This window comes from Pseudophryne corroboree, chromosome 4, assembly GCF_028390025.1.
Source record: "Pseudophryne corroboree isolate aPseCor3 chromosome 4, aPseCor3.hap2, whole genome shotgun sequence".
Taxonomy (NCBI): Eukaryota; Metazoa; Chordata; class Amphibia; order Anura; family Myobatrachidae; genus Pseudophryne; species Pseudophryne corroboree.
In genome coordinates this window covers 18692430-18714929 of record NC_086447.1, presented here as the reverse complement: position 1 = coordinate 18714929, position 22500 = coordinate 18692430, and the positions used below count along the sequence as shown (strand labels likewise).

At 35.5% G+C, this 22500-nt stretch overlaps 24 non-coding genes across 24 annotated transcripts; all 24 read left to right on the top strand.

The window, feature by feature from the left end:
* Nucleotides 1-536: 536 nt before the first annotated feature.
* On the top strand, nt 537-618 carry TRNAS-AGA (transfer RNA serine (anticodon AGA)). Its single transcript has one exon. It is a non-coding gene; the product is annotated as a tRNA-Ser (tRNA).
* Nucleotides 619-2833: 2215 nt separating this feature from the next.
* Nucleotides 2834-2923, top strand: TRNAY-GUA (transfer RNA tyrosine (anticodon GUA)). The gene is given in 2 exon segments: nt 2834-2870; nt 2888-2923. It is a non-coding gene; the product is annotated as a tRNA-Tyr (tRNA).
* Nucleotides 2924-4146: 1223 nt separating this feature from the next.
* TRNAY-GUA (transfer RNA tyrosine (anticodon GUA)) lies at nt 4147-4236 on the top strand. Its single transcript is given in 2 exon segments — nt 4147-4183; nt 4201-4236. It is a non-coding gene; the product is annotated as a tRNA-Tyr (tRNA).
* Nucleotides 4237-5459: 1223 nt separating this feature from the next.
* TRNAY-GUA (transfer RNA tyrosine (anticodon GUA)) lies at nt 5460-5549 on the top strand. Its single transcript is given in 2 exon segments — nt 5460-5496; nt 5514-5549. It is a non-coding gene; the product is annotated as a tRNA-Tyr (tRNA).
* Nucleotides 5550-5788: 239 nt separating this feature from the next.
* On the top strand, nt 5789-5870 carry TRNAS-AGA (transfer RNA serine (anticodon AGA)). Its single transcript has one exon. It is a non-coding gene; the product is annotated as a tRNA-Ser (tRNA).
* Nucleotides 5871-6772: 902 nt separating this feature from the next.
* TRNAY-GUA (transfer RNA tyrosine (anticodon GUA)) lies at nt 6773-6862 on the top strand. Its single transcript is given in 2 exon segments — nt 6773-6809; nt 6827-6862. It is a non-coding gene; the product is annotated as a tRNA-Tyr (tRNA).
* Nucleotides 6863-7101: 239 nt separating this feature from the next.
* Nucleotides 7102-7183, top strand: TRNAS-AGA (transfer RNA serine (anticodon AGA)). Its single transcript has one exon. It is a non-coding gene; the product is annotated as a tRNA-Ser (tRNA).
* A 902-nt stretch (nt 7184-8085) lies between these two features.
* Nucleotides 8086-8175, top strand: TRNAY-GUA (transfer RNA tyrosine (anticodon GUA)). The gene is given in 2 exon segments: nt 8086-8122; nt 8140-8175. It is a non-coding gene; the product is annotated as a tRNA-Tyr (tRNA).
* A 1223-nt stretch (nt 8176-9398) lies between these two features.
* TRNAY-GUA (transfer RNA tyrosine (anticodon GUA)) lies at nt 9399-9488 on the top strand. Its single transcript is given in 2 exon segments — nt 9399-9435; nt 9453-9488. It is a non-coding gene; the product is annotated as a tRNA-Tyr (tRNA).
* Nucleotides 9489-9727: 239 nt separating this feature from the next.
* TRNAS-AGA (transfer RNA serine (anticodon AGA)) lies at nt 9728-9809 on the top strand. Its single transcript has one exon. It is a non-coding gene; the product is annotated as a tRNA-Ser (tRNA).
* A 902-nt stretch (nt 9810-10711) lies between these two features.
* Nucleotides 10712-10801, top strand: TRNAY-GUA (transfer RNA tyrosine (anticodon GUA)). Its single transcript is given in 2 exon segments — nt 10712-10748; nt 10766-10801. It is a non-coding gene; the product is annotated as a tRNA-Tyr (tRNA).
* A 1223-nt stretch (nt 10802-12024) lies between these two features.
* On the top strand, nt 12025-12114 carry TRNAY-GUA (transfer RNA tyrosine (anticodon GUA)). Its single transcript is given in 2 exon segments — nt 12025-12061; nt 12079-12114. It is a non-coding gene; the product is annotated as a tRNA-Tyr (tRNA).
* A 1224-nt stretch (nt 12115-13338) lies between these two features.
* TRNAY-GUA (transfer RNA tyrosine (anticodon GUA)) lies at nt 13339-13428 on the top strand. Its single transcript is given in 2 exon segments — nt 13339-13375; nt 13393-13428. It is a non-coding gene; the product is annotated as a tRNA-Tyr (tRNA).
* Nucleotides 13429-14651: 1223 nt separating this feature from the next.
* Nucleotides 14652-14741, top strand: TRNAY-GUA (transfer RNA tyrosine (anticodon GUA)). The gene is given in 2 exon segments: nt 14652-14688; nt 14706-14741. It is a non-coding gene; the product is annotated as a tRNA-Tyr (tRNA).
* Nucleotides 14742-15964: 1223 nt separating this feature from the next.
* On the top strand, nt 15965-16054 carry TRNAY-GUA (transfer RNA tyrosine (anticodon GUA)). The gene is given in 2 exon segments: nt 15965-16001; nt 16019-16054. It is a non-coding gene; the product is annotated as a tRNA-Tyr (tRNA).
* Nucleotides 16055-16294: 240 nt separating this feature from the next.
* Nucleotides 16295-16376, top strand: TRNAS-AGA (transfer RNA serine (anticodon AGA)). Its single transcript has one exon. It is a non-coding gene; the product is annotated as a tRNA-Ser (tRNA).
* Nucleotides 16377-17278: 902 nt separating this feature from the next.
* Nucleotides 17279-17368, top strand: TRNAY-GUA (transfer RNA tyrosine (anticodon GUA)). Its single transcript is given in 2 exon segments — nt 17279-17315; nt 17333-17368. It is a non-coding gene; the product is annotated as a tRNA-Tyr (tRNA).
* Nucleotides 17369-17607: 239 nt separating this feature from the next.
* On the top strand, nt 17608-17689 carry TRNAS-AGA (transfer RNA serine (anticodon AGA)). The gene has a single exon. It is a non-coding gene; the product is annotated as a tRNA-Ser (tRNA).
* A 902-nt stretch (nt 17690-18591) lies between these two features.
* On the top strand, nt 18592-18681 carry TRNAY-GUA (transfer RNA tyrosine (anticodon GUA)). Its single transcript is given in 2 exon segments — nt 18592-18628; nt 18646-18681. It is a non-coding gene; the product is annotated as a tRNA-Tyr (tRNA).
* Nucleotides 18682-18921: 240 nt separating this feature from the next.
* Nucleotides 18922-19003, top strand: TRNAS-AGA (transfer RNA serine (anticodon AGA)). The gene has a single exon. It is a non-coding gene; the product is annotated as a tRNA-Ser (tRNA).
* Nucleotides 19004-19905: 902 nt separating this feature from the next.
* Nucleotides 19906-19995, top strand: TRNAY-GUA (transfer RNA tyrosine (anticodon GUA)). Its single transcript is given in 2 exon segments — nt 19906-19942; nt 19960-19995. It is a non-coding gene; the product is annotated as a tRNA-Tyr (tRNA).
* Nucleotides 19996-20234: 239 nt separating this feature from the next.
* TRNAS-GGA (transfer RNA serine (anticodon GGA)) lies at nt 20235-20316 on the top strand. Its single transcript has one exon. It is a non-coding gene; the product is annotated as a tRNA-Ser (tRNA).
* Nucleotides 20317-21219: 903 nt separating this feature from the next.
* On the top strand, nt 21220-21309 carry TRNAY-GUA (transfer RNA tyrosine (anticodon GUA)). Its single transcript is given in 2 exon segments — nt 21220-21256; nt 21274-21309. It is a non-coding gene; the product is annotated as a tRNA-Tyr (tRNA).
* Nucleotides 21310-21548: 239 nt separating this feature from the next.
* Nucleotides 21549-21630, top strand: TRNAS-AGA (transfer RNA serine (anticodon AGA)). Its single transcript has one exon. It is a non-coding gene; the product is annotated as a tRNA-Ser (tRNA).
* Nucleotides 21631-22500: the final 870 nt, after the last annotated feature.

Sequence of the window (22500 nt, the reverse complement as noted above, 5' to 3'; positions counted from 1 at the left end):
TTGATAGTAATTGCACAAATATAAGTCAAACTATTAGTGATATTTTCCAAATGATTAAACATGACAATTTGTGTGACAAAGCAACACAGGAATAAGTAGTTGAATCTCTTTTGTGTAGTCAAATCATTTTTCATTTTGCTTGGAAAGTTGATAATGTTTAAAATTAACACTCAATCATTTTAATAGCACGTAATATCACAGTTGTACGATCATGGAATACTTCGATAGCTCAGCTGGTAGAGCGGAGGACTGTAGAGGTGATTGGTACAGAAATCCTTAGGTCTCTGGCTCGAAGGATGACGCTTTTGATAAACTTAGATGTCAGTACTGACATTTTACAAACCCAAAACTGTACCAAGTATAAAGCATTCTCCAAGTTATATTTTAAAAATCATTAACGCAGGTCACTGTGGTCAGGATTAACTTCCCATGGAAATCATCTCTGATACAATATTACTTCAGTCATCCTCACAGCCTGAAATGAAGTAGCTCAACCCATAGAGAAACTTTTGTGAAAACATCACATTGCATGAGAGGTAGTCGTGGCCGAGTGGTTAAGGCGATGGACTAGAAATCCATTGGGGTCTCCCCGCGCAAGTTCAAATCTTGCCGACTACGACCACATGGTTGTTTTATTTTTCAGAAAATTTACTAAAAGCTTGAAACCAGTGTTGCTCAGGGTGAGTCAGGAACTGGCACATCAAAATCTTTAGGATGCCTGCCTGTTCTCTCTTTCTCTATCCGTAATTCTCCTCCTCTACTTGAGACTGAGCCCAGGAATCTCAGCAGCCATACTAAGTAGCATTTATTAATTACAAATGCATTTTGAATGTCAAATTTGTAAGAAAGTTTTGTACATTTAGCAAAATATAAAATTAATTTGAAAGAAAATGATGTCCACTCAAAGTAAAAAGAGCTTTGGTTTCTTTCAATGCACAACATTTTACTTTCAAATCGTGTCAGATGACTTTCAGTGCTAATTATTATATCATTAACCTCTGCTTTATTAAAAATTGTGCTTTAATGCAAAAAAATAAAAATAATTGTCTGTGCATACTCTCATGTAGCACAATTATCTTCACTAGCTCAAAAGGGCCGATCATTGTCCAAAATGAATTGTCAAATCAGAACAAACAATGGAATATCCCCATCATTCCTGGAACACTTGATTAGTTTACAAAACAAGCAAAATTTAAAAGAGTGTAGAAGGTTTGATAGGCTAAAGCATCTCTAATCTTGATGTAAGTTTGGCTACACTAAAAAATCTATTGAAAGTGCTTTCCAAACTAGCTCTGTAGCCAGTTGATAGTAATTGCACAAATATAAGTCAAACTATTAGTGATATTTTCCAAATGATTAAACATGACAATTTGTGTGATAAAGCAACACAGGAATAAGTAGTTGAATCTCTTTTGTGTAGTCAAATCATTTTTCATTTTGCTTGGAAAGTTGATAATGTTTAAAATTAACACTCAATCATTTTAATAGCATGTAATATCACAGTCGTATGATCATGGAATCCTTCGATAACTCAGCTGGTAGAGCGGAGGACTGTAGAGGTGATTGGTACAGAAATGCTTAGGTCGCTGGTTCAATTCCTGCTCAAAGGAAGATGCTTTTGATAAACTTAGATGTCAGTACTGACATTTTACAAACCCAAAACTGTACCAAGTATAAAGCATTCTCCAAGTTATATTTTAAAAATCATTAACGCAGGTCACTGTGGTCAGGATTAACTTCCCATGGAAACCATCTCTGATACAATATTACTTCAGTCATCCTCACATCCTGAAATGAAGTAGCTCAACCCATAGAGAAACTTTTGTGAAAACATCACATTGCATGAGAGGTAGTCTTGGCCGAGTGGTTAAGGCGATGGACTAAAAATACATTGGGGTCTCCCCGCGCAGGCTCAAATCTTGCCGACTACGACCACATGGTTGTTTTATTTTTCAGAAAATTTACTAAAAGCTTGAAACCAGTGTTGCTCAGGGTGAGTCTGGAACTGGCACATCAAAATCTTTAGGATGCCTGCCTGTTCTCTCTTTCTCTATCCGTCATTCTCCTCCTCTACTTGAGACTGAGCCCAGGAATCTCAGCAGCCATACTAAGTAGCATTTATTAAGTACAAATGCATTTTGAATGTCAAATTTGTATGAAAGTTTTGTACATTTAGCAAAATATCAAATTCATTTGAAAGAAAATGATGTCCACTCAAAGTAAAAAGAGCTTTGGTTACTTTCAATGCACAACATTTTACTTTCAAATCGTGTCAGATGACTTTCAATGCTAATTATTATATTATTAACCTCTCCTTTATTAAAAATTGTGCTTTAATGCAAAAAAAGAAAAATAATTGTCTGTGCATACTCTCATGTAGCACAATTATCTTCACTAGCTCAAAAGGGCCGCTCATTGTCCAAAATGAATTGTCAAATCAGAACAAACAATGGAATATCCCCATCATTCCTGGAACACTTGATTAGTTTACAAAACAAGCAAAATTTAAAAGAGTGTAGAAGGTTTGATAGGCTAAAGCATCTCTAATCTTGATGTAAGTTTGGCTACACTAAAAAATCTATTGAAAGTGCTTTCCAAACTAGCTCTGTAGCCAGTTGATAGTAATTGCACAAATATAAGTCAAACTATTAGTGATATTTTCCAAATGATTAAACATGACAATTTGTGTGATAAAGCAACACAGGAATAAGTAGTTGAATCTCTTTTGTGTAGTCAAATCATTTTTCATTTTGCTTGGAAAGTTGATAATGTTTAAAATTAACACTCAATCATTTTAATAGCATGTAATATCACAGTCGTATGATCATGGAATCCTTCGATAACTCAGCTGGTAGAGCAGAGGACTGTAGAGGTGATTGGTACAGAAATCCTTAGGTCGCTGGTTCAATTCCGGCTCAAAGGAAGATGCTTTTGATAAACTTAGATGTAAGTACTGACATTTTACAAACCCAAAACTGTACCAAGTATAAAGCATTCTCCAAGTTATATTTTAAAAATCATTAACGCAGGTCACTGTGGTCAGGATTAACTTCCCATGGAAACCATCTCTGATACAATATTACTTCAGTCATCCTCACATCCTGAAATGAAGTAGCTCAACCCATAGAGAAACTTTTGTGAAAACATCACATTGCATGAGAGGTAGTCTTGGCCGAGTGGTTAAGGCGATGGACTAAAAATACATTGGGGTCTCCCCGCGCAGGCTCAAATCTTGCCGACTACGACCACATGGTTGTTTTATTTTTCAGAAAATTTACTAAAAGCTTGAAACCAGTGTTGCTCAGGGTGAGTCTGGAACTGGCACATCAAAATCTTTAGGATGCCTGCCTGTTCTCTCTTTCTCTATCCGTCATTCTCCTCCTCTACTTGAGACTGAGCCCAGGAATCTCAGCAGCCATACTAAGTAGCATTTATTAAGTACAAATGCATTTTGAATGTCAAATTTGTATGAAAGTTTTGTACATTTAGCAAAATATCAAATTCATTTGAAAGAAAATGATGTCCACTCAAAGTAAAAAGAGCTTTGGTTACTTTCAATGCACAACATTTTACTTTCAAATCGTGTCAGATGACTTTCAATGCTAATTATTATATTATTAACCTCTCCTTTATTAAAAATTGTGCTTTAATGCAAAAAAAGAAAAATAATTGTCTGTGCATACTCTCATGTAGCACAATTATCTTCACTAGCTCAAAAGGGCCGCTCATTGTCCAAAATGAATTGTCAAATCAGAACAAACAATGGAATATCCCCATCATTCCTGGAACACTTGATTAGTTTACAAAACAAGCAAAATTTAAAAGAGTGTAGAAGGTTTGATAGGCTCAAGCATCTCTAATCTTGATGTAAGTTTGGCTACACTAAAAAATCTATTGAAAGTGCTTTCCAAACCAGCTCTCTAGCCAGTTGATAGTAATTGCACAAATATAAGTCAAACTATTAGTGATATTTTCCAAATGATTAAACATGACAATTTGTGTGATAAAGCAACACAGGAATAAGTAGTTGAATCTCTTTTGTGTAGTCAAATCATTTTTCATTTTGCTTGGAAAGTTGATAATGTTTAAAATTAACACTCAATCATTTTAATAGCACGTAATATCACAGTTGTACGATCATGGAATCCTTCGATAGCTCAGCTGGTAGAGCGGAGGACTGTAGAGGTGATTGGTACAGAAATCCTTAGGTCGCTGGCTCAATTCCGGCTCGAAGGAAGATGCTTTTGATAAACTTAGATGTCAGTACTGACATTTTACAAACCCAAAACTGTACCAAGTATAAAGCATTCTCCAAGTTATATTTTAAAAATCATTAACGCAGGTCACTGTGGTCAGGATTAACTTCCCATGGAAATCATCTCTGATACAATATTACTTCAGTCATCCTCACAGCCTGAAATAAAGTAGCTCAACCCATAGAGAAACTTTTGTGAAAACATCACATTGCATGAGAGGTAGTCGTGGCCGAGTGGTTAAGGCGATGGACTAGAAATCCACTGGGGTCTCCCCGCGCTGGTTCAAATCTTGCAGACTACGACCACATGGTTGTTTTATTTTTCAGAAAATTTACTAGAAGCTTGAAACCAGTGTTGCTCAGGGTGAGTCTGGAACTGGCACATCAAAATCTTTAGGATGCCTGCCTGTTCTCTCTTTCTCTATCCGTCATTCTCCTCCTCTACTTGAGACTGAGCCCAGGAATCTCAGCAGCCATACTAAGTAGCATTTATTAATTACAAATGCATTTTGAATGTCAAATTTGTAAGAAAGTTTTGTACATTTAGCAAAATATCAAATTCATTTGAAAGAAAATGATGTCCACTCAAAGTAAAAAGAGCTTTGGTTACTTTCAATGCACAACATTTTACTTTCAAATCGTGTCAGATGACTTTCAGTGCTAATTATTATATCATTTATCTCTCCTTTATTAAAAATTGTGCTTTAATACAAAAAAAGAAAAATAATTGTCTGTGCATACTCTCATGTAGCACAATTATCTTCACTAGCTCAAAAGGGCCGCTCATTGTCCAAAATGAATTGTCAAATCAGAACAAACAATGGAATATCCCCATCATTCCTGGAACACTTGATTAGTTTACAAAACAAGCAAAATTTAAAAGAGTGTAGAAGGTTTGATAGGCTCAAGCATCTCTAATCTTGATGTAAGTTTGGCTACACTAAAAAATCTATTGAAAGTGCTTTCCAAACTAGCTCTCTAGCCAGTTGATAGTAATTGCACAAATATAAGTCAAACTATTAGTGATATTTTCCAAATGATTAAACATGACAATTTGTGTGATAAAGCAACACAGGAATAAGTAGTTGAATCTCTTTTGTGTAGTCAAATAATTTTTCATTTTGCTTGGAAAGTTGATAATGTTTAAAATTAACACTCAATCATTTTAATAGCACATAATATCACAGTTGGACGATCATGGAATCCTTCGATAGCTCAGCTGGTAGAGCGGAGGACTGTAGAGGTGATTGGTACAGAAATCCTTAGGTCGCTGGTTCAATTCCGGCTCGAAGGAAGACGCTTTTGATAAAATTAGATGTCAGTACTGACATTTTACAAACCCAAAACTGTACCAAGTATAAAGCATTCTCCAAGTTATATTTTAAAAATCATTAACGCAGGTCACTGTGGTCAGGATTAACTTCCCATGGAAATCATCTCTGATACAATATTACTTCAGTCATCCTCACAGCCTGAAATGAAGTAGCTCAACCCATAGAGAAACTTTTGTGAAAACATCACATTGCATGAGAGGTAGTCGTGGCTGAGTGGTTAAGGCGATGGACTAGAAATACATTGGGGTCTCCCCGCGCAGGCTCAAATCCTGCCGACTACGACCACATGGTTGTTTTATTTTTCAGAAAATTTACTAAAAGCTTGAAACCAGTGTTGCTCAGGGTGAGTCTGGAACTGGCACATCAAAATCTTTAGGATGCCTGCCTGTTCTCTCTTTCTCTATCCGTCATTTTCCTCCTCTACTTGAGGCTGAGCCCAGGAATCTCAGCAGCCATACTAAGTAGCATTTATTAATTACAAATGCATTTTGAATGTCAAATTTGTAAGAAAGTTTTGTACATTTAGCAAAATATCAAATTCATTTGAAAGAAAATGATGTCCACTCAAAGTAAAAAGAGCTTTTGTTACTTTCAATGCACAACATTTTACTTTCAAATCGTGTCAGATGACTTTCAGTGCTAATTATTATATCATTAACCTCTCCTTTATTAAAAATTGTGCTTTAATGCAAAAAAATAAAAATAATTGTCTGTGCATACTCTCATGTAGCACAATTATCTTCACTAGCTCAAAAGGGCCGCTCATTGTCCAAAATTAATTGTCAAATCAGAACAAACAATGGAATATCCCCATCATTCCTGGAACACTTGATTAGTTTACAAAACAAGCAAAATTTAAAAGAGTGTAGAAGGTTTGATAGGCTCAAGCATCTCTAATCTTGATGTAAGTTTGGCTACACTAAAAAATCTATTGAAAGTGCTTTCCAAACTAGCTCTGTAGCCAGTTGATAGTAATTGCACAAATATAAGTCAAACTATTAGTGATATTTTCCAAATGATTAAACATGACAATTTGTGTGATGAAGCAACACAGGAATAAGTAGTTGAATCTCTTTTGTGTAGTCAAATCATTTTTTATTTTGCTTGGAAAGTTGATAATGTTTAAAATTAACACCCAATCATTTTAATAGCATGTAACATCACAGCTGTATGATCATGGAATCTTTCGATATCTCAGCTGGTAGAGCAGAGGACTGTAGAGGAGATTGGAACAGAAATCCTTAGGTCGCTGGTTCAATTCCGGCTCGAAGGTTGACGTTTTTGATAAACTGAGATGTCAGTACTGACATTTTACAAACCCAAAACTGTACCAAGTATAAAGCATTCTCCAAGTTATATTTTAAAAATCATTAACGCAGGTCACTGTGGTCAGGATTAACTTCCCATGGAAATCATCTCTGATACAATATTACTTCAGTCATCCTCACAGCCTGAAATGAAGTAGCTCAACCCATAGAGAAGCTTTTGTGAAAACATCACATTGCATGAGAGGTAGTTGTGGCTGAGTGGTTAAGGAGATGGACTAGAAATCCATTGGGTTCTCCCCGCGCAGGTTCAAATCCTGCCGACTACGACCACATGGTTGTTTTATTTTTCAGAAAATTTACTAAAAGCTTGAAACCAGTGTTGCTCAGGGTGAGTCAGGAACTAGCACATCAAAATCTTTAGGATGCCTGCCTGTTCTCTCTTTCTCTATCCGTCATTCTCCTCCTCTACTTGAGACTGAGCCCAGGAATCTCAGCAGCCATAGTAAGTAGCAGTTATTAAGTACAAATGGATTTTGAATGTCAAATTTGTATGAAAGTTTTGTACATTTAGCAAAATATCAAATTCATTTGAAAGAAAATGATGTCCACTCAAAGTAAAAAGAGCTTTGGTTACTTTCAATGCACAACATTTTACTTTCAAATCGTGTCAGATGACTTTCAGTGCTAATTATTATATCATTAACCTCTCCTTTATTAAAAATTGTGCTTTAATGCAAAAAAAGAAAAATAATTGTCTGTGCATACTCTCATGTAGCACAATTATCTTCACTAGCTCAAAAGGGCCGCTCATTGTCCAAAATGAATTGTCAAATCAGAACAAACAATGGAATATCCCCATCATTCCTGGAACACTTGATTAGTTTACAAAACAAGCAAAATTTAAAAGAGTGTAGAAGGTTTGATAGGCTCAAGCATCTCTAATCTTGATGTAAGTTTGGCTACACTAAAAAATCTATTGAAAGTGCTTTCCAAACTAGCTCTGTAGCCAGTTGATAGTAATTGCACAAATATAAGTCAAACTATTAGTGATATTTTCCAAATGATTAAACATGACAATTTGTGTGATAAAGCAACACAGGAATAAGTAGTTGAATCTCTTTTGTGTAGTCAAATCATTTTTCATTTTGCTTGGAAAGTTGATAATGTTTAAAATTAACACTCAATCATTTTAATAGCATGTAATATCACAGTTGTACGATCATGGAATCCTTTGATATCTCAGCTGGTAGAGCGGAGGACTGTAGAAGTGATTGGTACAGAAATCCTTAGGTCGCTGGTTCAATTCCGGCTCGAAGGATGACGCTTTTGATAAACTTAGATGTCAGTACTGACATTTTACAAACCCAAAACTGTACCAAGTATAAAGCATTCTCCAAGTTATATTTTAAAAATCATTAACGCAGGTCACTGTGGTCAGGATTAACTTCCCATGGAAATCATCTCTGATACAATATTACTTCAGTCATCCTCACAGCCTGAAATGAAGTAGCTCAACCCATAGAGAAACTTTTGTGAAAACATCACATTGCATGAGAGGTAGTCCTGGCCGAGTGGTTAAGGCGATGGACTAGAAAGCCATTGGGGTCTCCCCGCGCTGGTTCAAATCTTGCAGACTACGACCACATGGTTGTTTTATTTTTCAGAAAATTTACTAGAAGCTTGAAACCAGTGTTGCTCAGGGTGAGTCTGGAACTGGCACATCAAAATCTTTAGGATGCCTGCCTGTTCTCTCTTTCTCTATCCGTCATTCTCCTCCTCTACTTGAGACTGAGCCCAGGAATCTCAGCAGCCAAACTAAGTAGCATTTATTAATTACAAATGCATTTTGAATGTCAAATTTGTAAGAAAGTTTTGTACATTTAGCAAAATATCAAATTCATTTGAAAGAAAATGATGTCCACTCAAAGTAAAAAGAGCTTTGGTTACTTTCAATGCACAACATTTTACTTTCAAATCGTGTCAGATGACTTTCAGTGCTAATTATTATATCATTAACCTCTCCTTTATTAAAAATTGTGCTTTAATGCAAAAAAAGAAAAATAATTGTCTGTGCATACTCTCATGTAGCACAATTATCTTCACTAGCTCAAAAGGGCCGCTCATTGTCCAAAATGAATTGTCAAATCAGAACAAACAATGGAATATCCCCATCATTCCTGGAACACTTGATTAGTTTACAAAACAAGCAAAATTTAAAAGAGTGTAGAAGGTTTGATAGGCTCAAGCATCTCTAATCTTGATGTAAGTTTGGCTACACTAAAAAATCTATTGAAAGTGCTTTCCAAACTAGCTCTCTAGCCAGTTGATAGTAATTGCACAAATATAAGTCAAACTATTAGTGATATTTTCCAAATGATTAAACATGACAATTTGTGTGATAAAGCAACACAGGAATAAGTAGTTGAATCTCTTTTGTGTAGTCAAATAATTTTTCATTTTGCTTGGAAAGTTGATAATGTTTAAAATTAACACTCAATCATTTTAATAGCACATAATATCACAGTTGGATGATCATGGAATCCTTCGATAGCTCAGCTGGTAGAGCGGAGGACTGTAGAGGTGATTGGTACAGAAATCCTTAGGTCGCTGGTTCAATTCCGTCTCGAAGGAAGACGCTTTTGATAAACTTAGATGTCAGTACTGACATTTTACAAACCCAAAACTGTACCAAGTATAAAGCATTCTCCAAGTTATATTTTAAAAATCATTAACGCAGGTCACTGTGGTCAGGATTAACTTCCCATGGAAATCATCTCTGATACATTATTACTTCAGTCATCCTCACAGCCTGAAATGAAGTAGCTCAACCCATAGAGAAACTTTTGTGAAAACATCACATCACATGAGAGGTAGTCGTGGCTGAGTGGTTAAGGCGATGGACTAGAAATCCATTTGGTTCTCCCCGCGCAGGTTCAAATCCTGCCGACTACGACCACATGGTTGTTTTATTTTTCAGAAAATTTACTAAAAGCTTTAAACCAGTGTTGCTCAGGGTGAGTCAGGAACTGGCACATCAAAATCTTTAGGATGCCTGTCTGTTCTCTCTTTCTCTATCCGTCATTCTCCTCCTCTACTTGAGACTGAGCCCAGGAATCTCAGCAGCCATAGTAAGTAGCAGTTATTAAGTTCAAATGCATTTTGAATGTCAAATTTGTATGAAATTTTTGTACATTTAGCAAAATATCAAATTCATTTGAAAGAAAATGATGTCCACTCAAAGTAAAAAGAGCTTTGGTTACTTTCAATGCACAACATTTTACTTTCAAATCATGTCAGATGACTTTCAGTGTTAATTATTATATCATTAACCTCTCCTTTATTAAAAATTGTGCTTTAATGCAAAAAAAGAAAAATAATTGTCTGTGCATACTCTCATGTAGCACAATTATCTTCACTAGCTCAAAAGGGCCGCTCATTGTCCAAAATTAATTGTCAAATCAGAACAAACAATGGAATATCCCCATCATTCCTGGAACACTTGATTAGTTTACAAAACAAACAAAATTTAAAAGAGTGTAGAAGGTTTGATAGGCTCAAGCATCTCTAATCTTGATGTAAGTTTGGCTACACTAAAAAATCTATTGAAAGTGCTTTCCAAACTAGCTCTGTATCCAGTTGATAGTAATTGCACAAATATAAGTCAAACTATTAGTGATATTTTCCAAATGATTAAACATGACAATTTGTGTGATAAAGCAACACAGGAATAAGTAGTTGAATCTCTTTTGTGTAGTCAAATCATTTTTCATTTTGCTTGGAAAGTTGATAATGTTTAAAATTAACACTCAATCATTTTAATAGCATGTAATATCACAATTGTATGATCATGGAATCCTTCGATAGCTCAGCTGGTAGAGCGGAGGACTGTAGAAGTGATTGGTACAGAAATCCTTAGGTCGCTGGTTCAATTCCGGCTCGAAGGATGACGCTTTTGATAAACATAGATGTCAGTACTGACATTTTACAAACCCAAAACTGTACCAAGTATAAAGCATTCTCCAAGTTATATTTTAAAAATCATTAACGCAGGTCACTGTGGTCAGGATTAACTTCCCATGGAAATCATCTCTGATACAATATTACTTCAGTCATCCTCACAGCCTGAAATGAAGTAGCTCAACCCATAGAGAAACTTTGGTGAAAACATCACATTGCATGAGAGGTAGTCATGGCCGAGTGGTTAAGGCGATGGACTAGAAAGCCATTGGGGTCTCCCCGCGCAGATTCAAATCTTGCCGACTACGACCACATGGTTGCTTTATTTTTCAGAAAATTTACTAAAAGCTTGAAACCAGTGTTGCTCAGGGTGAGTCAGGAACTGGCACATCAAAATCTTTAGGATGCCTGCCTGTTCTCTCTTTCTCTATCCGTCATTCTCCTCCTCTACTTGAGACTGAGCCCAGGAATCTCAGCAGCCATACTAAGTAGCATTTATTAATTACAAATGCATTTTGAATGTCAAATTTGTAAGAAAGTTTTGTACATTTAGCAAAATATCAAATTCATTTGAAAGAAAATGATGTCCACTCAAAGTAAAAAGAGCTTTGGTTACTTTCAATGCACAACATTTTACTTTCAAATCGTGTCAGATGACTTTCAGTGCTAATTATTATATCATTAACCTCTCCTTTATTAAAAATTGTGCTTTAATGCAAAAAAAGAAAAATAATTGTCTGTGCATACTCTCATGTAGCACAATTATCTTCACTAGCTCAAAAGGGCCGCTCATTGTCCAAAATGAATTGTCAAATCAGAACAAACAATGGAATATCCCCATCATTCCTGGAACACTTGATTAGTTTACAAAACAAGCAAAATTTAAAAGAGTGTAGAAGGTTTGATAGGCTCAAGCATCTCTAATCTTGATGTAAGTTTGGCTACACTAAAAAATCTATTGAAAGTGCTTTCCAAACTAGCTCTGTAGCCAGTTGATAGTAATTGCACAAATATAAGTCAAACTATTAGTGATATTTTCCAAATGATTAAACATGACAATTTGTGTGATAAAGCAACACAGGAATAAGTAGTTGAATCTCTTTTGTGTAGTCAAATCATTTTTCATTTTGCTTGGAAAGTTGATAATGTTTAAAATTAACACTCAATCATTTTAATAGCACGTAATATCACAGATATACGATCATGGAATCCTTCGATAGCTCAGCTGGTAGAGCGGAGGACTGTAGAGGTGATTGGTACAGAAATCCTTAAGTCGCTGGTTCAATTCCGGCTCGAAGGATGATGCTTTTGATAAACTTAGATGTCAGTACTGACATTTTACAAACCCAAATCTGTACCAAGTATAAAGCAATCTCCAAGTTATATTTTAAAAATCATTAACGCAGGTCACTGTGGTCAGGATTAACTTCCCATGGAAATCATCTCTGATACAATATTACTTCAGTCATCCTCACATCCTGAAATGAAGTAGCTCAACCCATAGAGAAACTTTTGTGAAAACATCACATTGCATGAGAGGTAGTTGTGGCCGAGTGGTTAAGGTGATGGATTAGAATTACATTGGAGTCTCCCCGCGCAGGTTCAAATCCTGCCGACTATGACCACATGGTTGTTTTATTTTTCAGAAAAATTTACTAAAAGCTTGAAACCAGTGTTGCTCAGGGTGACTCAGGAACTGGCACATCAAAATCTTTAGGATGCCTGTCTGTTCTCTCTTTCTCTATCCGTCATTCTCCTCCTCTACTTGAGACTGAGCCCAGGAATCTCAGCAGCCATACTAAGTAGCATTTATTAATTACAAATGCATTTTGAATATCAAATTTGTAAGAAAGTTTTGTACATTTAGCAAAATATCAAATTCATTTGAAAGAAAATGATGTCCACTCAAAGTAAAAAGAGCTTTGGTTACTTTCAATGCACAACATTTTACTTTCAAATCGTGTCAGATGACTTTCAGTGCTAATTATTATATCATTAACCTCTCCTTTATTAAAAAATGTGCTTTAATGCAAAAAAAGAAAAATAATTGTCTGTGCATACTCTCATGTAGCACAATTATCTTCACTAGCTCAAAAGGGCCGCTCATTGTCCAAAATGAATTCTCAAATCAGAACAAACAATGGAATATCCCCATCATTCCTGGAACACTTGATTAGTTTACAAAACAAGCAAAATTTAAAAGAGTGTAGAAGGTTTGATAGGCTCAAGCATCTCTAATCTTGATGTAAGTTTGGCTACACTAAAAAATCTATTGAAAGTGCTTTCCAAACTAGCTCTGTAGCCAGTTGATAGTAATTGCACAAATATAAGTTAAACTATTAGTGATATTTTCCAAATGATTAAACATGACAATTTGTGTGATAAAGCAACACAGGAATAAGTAGTTGAATCTCTTTTGTGTAGTCAAATCATTTTTCATTTTGCTTGGAAAGTTGATAATGTTTCAAATTAACACTCAATCATTTTAATAGCATGTAGTATCACAGTTGTAAGATCATGGAATCCTTCGATAGCTCAGCTGGTAGAGCGGAGGACTGTAGAAGTGATTGGTACAGAAATCCTTAGGTTGCTGGTTCAATTCCGGCTCGAAGGATGACGCTTTTGATAAACTTAGATGTCAGTACTGACATTTTACAAACCCAAAACTGTACCAAGTATAAAGCATTCTCCAAGTTATATTTTAAAAATCATTAACGCAGGTCACTGTGGTCAGGATTAACTTCCCATGGAAATCATCTCTGATACAATATTACTTCAGTCATCCTCACAGCCTGAAATGAAGTAGCTCAACCCATAGAGAAACTTTTGTGAAAACATCACATTGCATGAGAGGTAGTCATGGCCGAGTGGTTAAGGCGATGGACTAGAAAGCCATTGGGGTCTCCCCGCGCATGTTCAAATCTTGCCGACTACGACCACATGGTTGTTTTATTTTTCAGAAAATTTACTAAAAGCTTCAAACCAGTGTTGCTCAGGGTGAGTCAGGAACTGGCACATCAAAATCTTTAGGATGCCTGCCTGTTCTCTCTTTCGCTATCCGTCATTCTCCTCCTCTACTTGAGACTGAGCCCAGGAATCTCAGCAGCCATACTAAGTAGCATTTATTAATTACAAATGCATTTTGAATGTCAAATTTGTAAGAAAGTTTTGTACATTTAGCAAAATATCAAATTCATTTGAAAGAAAATGATGTCCACTCAAAGTAAAAAGAGCTTTGGTTACTTTCAATGCACAACATTTTACTTTCAAATCGTGTCAGATGACTTTCAGTGCTATTTATTATATCATTAACCTCTCCTTTATTAAAAATTGTGCTTTAATGCAAAAAAAGAAAAATAATTGTCTGTGCATACTCTCATGTAGCACAATTATCTTCACTAGCTCAAAAGGGCCGCTCATTGTCCAAAATGAATTGTCAAATCAGAACAAACAATGGAATATCCCCATCATTCCTGGAACACTTGATTAGTTTACAAAACAAGCAAAATTTAAAAGAGTGTAGAAGGTTTGATAGGCTCAAGCATCTCTAATCTTGATGTAAGTTTGGCTACACTAAAAAATCTATTGAAAGTGCTTTCCAAACTAGCTCTGTAGCCAGTTGATAGTAATTGCACAAATATAAGTCAAACTATTAGTGATATTTTCCAAATGATTAAACATGACAATTTGTGTGATAAAGCAGCACAGGAATAAGTAGTTGAATCTCTTTTGTGTAGTCAAATCATTTTTCATTTTGCTTGGAAAGTTGATAATGTTTAAAATTAACACTCAATCATTTTAATAGCACGTAATATCACAGATATACGATCATGGAATCCTTCGATAGCTCAGCTGGTAGAGTGGAGGACTGTAGAGGTGATTGGTACAGAAATCCTTAGGTCGCTGGTTCAATTCCGGCTCGAAGGATGATGCTTTTGATAAACTTAGATGTCAGTACTGACATTTTACAAACCCAAAACTGTACCAAGTATAAAGCATTCTCCAAGTTATATTTTAAAAATCATTAACGCAGGTCACTGTGGTCAGGATTAACTTCCCATGGAAATCATCTCTGATACAATATTACTTCAGTCATCCTCACATCCTGAAATGAAGTAGCTCAACCCATAGAGAAACTTTTGTGAAAACATCACATTGCATGAGAGGTAGTCGTGGCCGAGTGGTTAAGGCGATGGACTAGAATTATATTGGAATCTTCCCGCGCAGGTTCAAATCCTGCCGACTACGACCACATGGTTGTTTTATTTTTCAGAAAATTTACTAAAAGCTTGAAACCAGTGTTGCTCAGGGTGAGTCAGGAACTGGCACATCAAAATCTTTAGGATGCCTGTCTGTTCTCTCTTTCTCTATCCGTCATTCTCCTCCTCTACTTGAGACTGAGCCCAGGAATCTCAGCAGCCATACTAAGTAGCATTTATTAATTACAAATGCATTTTGAATATCAAATTTGTAAGAAAGTTTTGTACATTTAGCAAAATATCAAATTCATTTGAAAGAAAATGATGTCCACTCAAAGTAAAAAGAGCTTTGGTTACTTTCAATGCACAACATTTTACTTTCAAATCGTGTCAGATGACTTTCAGTGCTAATTATTATATCATTAACCTCTCCTTTATTAAAAATTGTGCTTTAATGCAAAAAAAGAAAAATAATTGTCTGTGCATACTCTCATGTAGCACAATTATCTTCACTAGCTCAAAAGGGCCGCTCTTTGTCCAAAATGAATTGTCAAATCAGAACAAACAATGGAATATCCCCATCATTCCTGGAACACTTGATTAGTTTACAAAACAAGCAAAATTTAAAAGAGTGTAGAAGGTTTGATAGGCTCAAGCATCTCTAATCTTGATGTAAGTTTGGCTACACTAAAAAATCTATTGAAAGTGCTTTCCAAACTAGCTCTGTAGCCAGTTGATAGTAATTGCACAAATATAAGTCAAACTATTAGTGATATTTTCCAAATGATTAAACATGACAATTTGTGTGATAAAGCAACACAGGAATAAGTAGTTGAATCTCTTTTGTGTAGTCAAATCATTTTTTATTTTGCTTGGAAAGTTGATAATGTTTAAAATTAACACTCAATCATTTTAATAGCACGTAATATCACAGATATATGATCATGGAATCCTTCGATAGCTCAGCTGGTAGAGCGGAGGACTGTAGAGGTGCTTGGTACAGAAATCCTCAGGTCGCTGGTTCAATTCCGGCTCGAAGGATGATGCTTTTGATAAACTTAGATGTCAGTACTGACATTTTACAAACCCAAAACTGTACCAAGTATAAAGCATTCTCCAAGTTATATTTTAAAAATCATTAACGCAGGTCACTGTGGTCAGGATTAACTTCCCATGGAAATCATCTCTGATACAATATTACTTCAGTCATCCTCACATCCTGAAATGAAGTAGCTCAACCCATAGAGAACATTTTTGTGAAAACTTCACATTGCATGAGAGGTAGTCGTGGCCGAGTGGTTAAGGCGATGGACTAGAATTACATTGGGGTCTCCCCGCGCAGGTTCAAATCCTGCCGACTACGACCACATGGTTGTTTAATTTTTCCGAAAATTTACTAAAAGCTTGAAACCAGTGTTGCTCAGGGTGAGTCAGGAACTGGCACATCAAAATCTTTAGGATGCCTGTCTGTTCTCTCTTTCTCTATCCGTCATTCTCCTCCTCTACTTGAGACTGAGCCCAGGAATCTCAGCAGCCATACTAAGTAGCATTTATTAATTACAAATGCATTTTGAATGTCAAATTTGTAAGAAAGTTTTGTACATTTAGCAAAATATCAAATTCATTTGAAAGAAAATGATGTCCACTCAAAGTAAAAAGAGCTTTGGTTACTTTCAATGCACAACATTTTACTTTCAAATCGTGTCAGATGACTTTCAGTGCTAATTATTATATCATTAACCTCTCCTTTATTAAAAATTGTGCTTTAATGCAAAAAAAGAAAAATAATTGTCTGTGCATACTCTCATGTAGCACAATTATCTTCACTAGCTCAAAAGGGCCGCTCATTGTCCAAAATGAATTGTCAAATCAGAACAAACAATGGAATATCCCCATCATTCCTGGAACACTTGATTAGTTTACAAAACAAGCAAAATTTAAAAGAGTGTAGAAGGTTTGATAGGCTCAAGCATCTCTAATCTTGATGTAAGTTTGGCTACGCTAAAAAATCTATTGAAAGTGCTTTCCAAACTAGCTCTGTAGCCAGTTGATAGTAATTGCACAAATATAAGTCAAACTATTAGTGATATTTTCCAAATGATTAAACATGACAATTTGTGTGATAAAGCAACACAGGAATAAGTAGTTGAATCTCTTTTGTGTAGTCAAATCATTTTTCATTTTGCTTGGAAAGTTGATAATGTTTCAAATTAACACTCAATCATTTTAATAGCATGTAATATCACAGTTGTAAGATCATGGAATCCTTCGATAGCTCAGCTGGTAGAGCGGAGGACTGTAGAAGTGATTGGTACAGAAATCCTTAGGTTGCTGGTTCAATTCCGGCTCGAAGGATGACGCTTTTGATAAACTTAGATGTCAGTACTGACATTTTACAAACCCAAAACTGTACCAAGTATAAAGCATTCTCCAAGTTATATTTTAAAAATCATTAACGCAGGTCACTGTGGTCAGGATTAACTTCCCATGGAAATCATCTCTGATACAATATTACTTCAGTCATCCTCACAGCCTGAAATGAAGTAGCTCAACCCATAGAGAAACTTTTGTGAAAACACCACATTGCATGAGAGGTAGTCATGGCCGAGTGGTTAAGGCGATGGACTAGAAAGCCATTGGGGTCTCCCCACGCAGGTTCAAATCTTGCCGACTACGACCACATGGTTGTTTTATTTTTCAGAAAATTTACTAAAAGCTTGAAACCAGTGTTGCTCAGGGTGAGTCAGGAACTGGCACATCAAAATCTTTAGGATGCCTGCCTGTTCTCTCTTTCTCTATCCGTCATTCTCCTCCTCTACTTGAGACTGAGCCCAGGAATCTCAGCAGCCATACTAAGTAGCATTTATTAATTACAAATGCATTTTGAATGTCAAATTTGTAAGAAAGTTTTGTACATTTAGCAAAATATCAAATTCATTTGAAAGAAAATGATGTCCACTCAATGTAAAAAGAGATTTGGTTACTTTCAATGCACAACATTTTACTTTCAAATCGTGTCAGATGACTTTCAGTGCTAATTATTATATCATTAACCTCTCCTTTATTAAAAATTGTGCTTTAATGCAAAAAAAGAAAAATAATTGTCTGTGCATACTCTCATGTAGCACAATTATCTTCACTAGCTCAAAAGGGCCGCTCATTGTCCAAAATGAATTGTCAAATCAGAACAAACAATGGAATATCCCCATCATTCCTGGAACACTTGATTAGTTTACAAAACAAGCAAAATTTAAAAGAGTGTAGAAGGTTTGATAGGCTCAAGCATCTCTAATCTTGATGTAAGTTTGGCTACACTAAAAAATCTATTGAAAGTGCTTTCCAAACTAGCTCTGTAGCCAGTTGATAGTAATTGCACAAATATAAGTCAAACTATTAGTGATATTTTCCAAATGATTAAACATGACAATTTGTGTGATAAAGCAACACAGGAATAAGTAGTTGAATCTCTTTTGTGTAGTCAAATCATTTTTTATTTTGCTTGGAAAGTTGATAATGTTTAAAATTAACACTCAATCATTTTAATAGCACGTAATATCACAGATATACGATCATGGAATCCTTCGATAGCTCAGCTGGTAGAGCGGAGGACTGTAGATGTGTTTGGTACAGAAATCCTCAGGTCGCTGGTTCAATTCCGGCTCGAAGGATGATGCTCTTGATAAACTTAGATGTCAGTACTGACATTTTACAAACCCAAAACTGTACCAAGTATAAAGCATTCTCCAAGTTATATTTTAAAAATCATTAACGCAGGTCACTGTGGTCAGGATTAACTTCCCATGGAAATCATCTCTGATACAATATTACTTCAGTCATCCTCACATCCTGAAATGAAGTAGCTCAACCCATAGAGAAAATTTTTGTGAAAACTTCACATTGCATGAGAGGTAGTCGTGGCCGAGTGGTTAAGGCGATGGACTAGAATTACATTGGGGTCTCCCCGCGCAGGTTCAAATCCTGCCGACTACGACCACATGGTTGTTTAATTTTTCCGAAAATTTACTAAAAGCTTGAAACCAGTGTTGCTCAGGGTGAGTCAGGAACTGGCACATCAAAATCTTTAGGATGCCTGTCTGTTCTCTCTTTCTCTATCCGTCATTCTCCTCCTCTACTTGAGACTGAGCCCAGGAATCTCAGCAGCCATACTAAGTAGCATTTATTAATTACAAATGCATTTTGAATGTCAAATTTGTAAGAAAGTTTTGTACATTTAGCAAAATATCAAATTCATTTGAAAGAAAATGATGTCCACTCAAAGTAAAAAGAGCTTTGGTTACTTTCAATGCACAACATTTTACTTTCAAATCGTGTCAGATGACTTTCAGTGCTAATTATTATATCATTAACCTCTCCTTTATTAAAAATTGTGCTTTAATGCAAAAAAATAAAAATAATTGTCTGTGCATACTCTCATGTAGCACAATTATCTTCACTAGCTCAAAAGGGCCGCTCATTGTCCAAAATGAATTGTCAAATCAGAACAAACAATGGAATATCCCCATCATTCCTGGAACACTTGATTAGTTTACAAAACAAGCAAAATTTAAAAGAGTGTAGAAGGTTTGATAGGCTCAAGCATCTCTAATCTTGATGTAAGTTTGGCTACACTAAAAAATCTATTGAAAGTGCTTTCCAAACTAGCTCTGTAGCCAGTTGATAGTAATTTCACAAATATAAGTCAAACTATTAGTGATATTTTCCAAATGATTAAACATGACAATTTGTGTGATAAAGCAACACAGGAATAAGTAGTTGAATCTCTTTTGTGTAGTCAAATCATTTTTCATTTTGCTTGGAAAGTTGATAATGTTTAAAATTAACACTCAATCGTTTTAATAGAACGTAATATCACAACTGTATGCTCATGGAATCCTTCGATATCTCAGCTGGTAGAGCGGAGGACTGTAGAGGAGATTGGTACAGAAATCCTTAGGTCGCTGGTTCAATTCCGGCTCGAAGGATGATGCTTTTGATAAACTTAGATGTGAGTACTGACATTTTACAAAGCCAAAATTATACCAAGTATAAAGCATTCTCTAAGTTATATTTTAAAAATCATTAACGCAGGTCACTGTGGTCAGGATTAACTTTAAATGGAAATCATCTCTGATACAATATTACTTCAGTCATCCTCACAGCTTGAAATGAAGTAGCTCAACCCATAGAGAAACTTTTGTGAAAACATCTCATTGCATGAGAGGTAGTCGTGGCCGAGTGGTTAAGGCGATGGACTGGAAATCCATTGGGGTCTCCCCGCGCAGGTTCAAATCCTGCCAACTACGACCACATTGTTGTTTTATTTTTCAGAAAATTTACTAAAAGCTTGAAACCAGTGTTGCTCAGGGTGAGTCAGGAACTGGCACATCAAAATCTTTAGGATGCCTGCCTGTTCTCTCTTTCTCTATCCGTCATTCTCCTCCTCTACTTGAGACTGAGCCCAGGAATCTCAGCAGCCATACTAAGTAGCATTTATTAATTACAAATGCATTTTGAATGTCAAATTTGTAAGAAAGTTTTGTACATTTAGCAAAATATCAAATTCATTTGAAAGAAAATGATGTCCACTCAAAGTTACAAGAGCTTTGGTTACTTTCAATGCACAACATTTTACTTTCAAATCGTGTCAGATGACTTTTAGTGCTAATTATTATATCATTAACCTCTCCTTTATTAAAAATTGTGCTTTAATGCAAAAAAAGAAAAATAATTGTCTGTGCATACTCTCATGTAGCACAATTATCTTCACTAGCTCAAAAGGGCCGCTCATTGTCCAAAATGAATTGTCAAATCAAAACAAACAATGGAATATCCCCATCATTCCTGGAACACTTGATTAGTTTACAAAACAAGCAAAATTTAAAAGAGTGTAGAAGGTTTGATAGGCTCAAGCATCTCTAATCTTGATGTAAGTTTGGCTACACTAAAAAAATCTATTGAAAGTGCTTTCCAAACTAGCTCTGTAGCCAGTTGATAGTAATTGCACAAATATAAGTCAAACTATTAGTGATATTTTCCAAATGATTAAACATGACAATTTGTGTGATAAAGCAACACAGGAATAAGTAGTTGAATCTCTTTTTTGTAGTCAAAACATTTTTCATTTTGCTTGGAAAGTTGATAATGTTTAAAATTAACACTCAATCATTTTAATAGCATGTAATATCACAATTGTATGCTCATGGAATCCTTCGATATCTCAGCTAGTAGAGCGGAGGACTGTAGAGGAGATTGGTACAGAAATCCTTAGGTCGCTGGTTCAATTCCGGCTCGAAGGATGATGCTTTTGATAAACTTAGATGTCAGTACTGACATTTTACAAACCCAAAACTATACCAAGTATAAAGCATTCTCCAAGTTATATTTTAAAAATCATTAACGCAGGTCACTGTGGTCAGGATTAACTTCCCATGGAAATCATCTCTGATACAATATTACTTCAGTCATCCTCACAGTCTGAAATGAAGTAGCTCAACCCATAGAGAAACTTTTGTGAAAACATCACATTGCATGAGAGGTAGTCGAGGCCGAGTGGTTAAGGCGATCGACTAGAAATCCATTGGGGTCTCCCCGCGCAGGTTCAAATCCTGCCGATTATGACCACATGGTTGTTTTATTTTTCAGAAAATTTACTAAAAGCTTGAAACCAGTGTTGCTCAGGGTGAGTCAGGAACAGGCACATCAAAATCTTTAGGATGCCTGCCTGTTCTCTCTTTCTCTATCCGTCATTCTCCTCCTCTACTTGAGACTGAGCCCAGGAATCTCAGCAGCCATACTAAGTATCATTTGATAATTACAAATGCATTTTGAATGTCAAATTTGTAAGAAAGTTTTGTACATTTAGCAAAATATCAAATTCATTTGAAAGAAAATGATGTCCACTCAAAGTAAAAAGAGCTTTGGTTACTTTCAATGCACAACATTTTACTTTCAAATCGTGTCAGATGACTTTCAGTGCTAATTATTATATCATTAACCTCTCCTTTATTAAAAATTGTGCTTTAATGCAAAAAAAGAAAAATAATTGTCTGTGCATACTCTCATGTAGCACAATTATCTTCACTAGCTCAAAAGGGCCGCTCATTGTCCAACATGAATTGTCAAATCAGAACAAACAATGGAATATCCCCATCATTCCTGGAACACTTGATTAGTTTACAAAACAAGCAAAATTTAAAAGAGTGTAGAAGATTTGATAGGCTCAAGCATCTCTAATCTTGATGTAAGTTTGGCTACACTAAAAAATCTATTGAAAGTGCTTTCCAAACTAGCTCTGTAGCCAGTTGATAGTAATTTCACAAATATAAGTCAAACTATTAGTGATATTTTCCAAATGATTAAACATGACAATTTGTGTGATAAAGCAACACAGGAATAAGTATTTGAATCTCTTTTGTGTAGTCAAATAATTTTTCATTTTGCTTGGAAAGTTGATAATGTTTAAAATTAACACTCAATCATTTTAATAG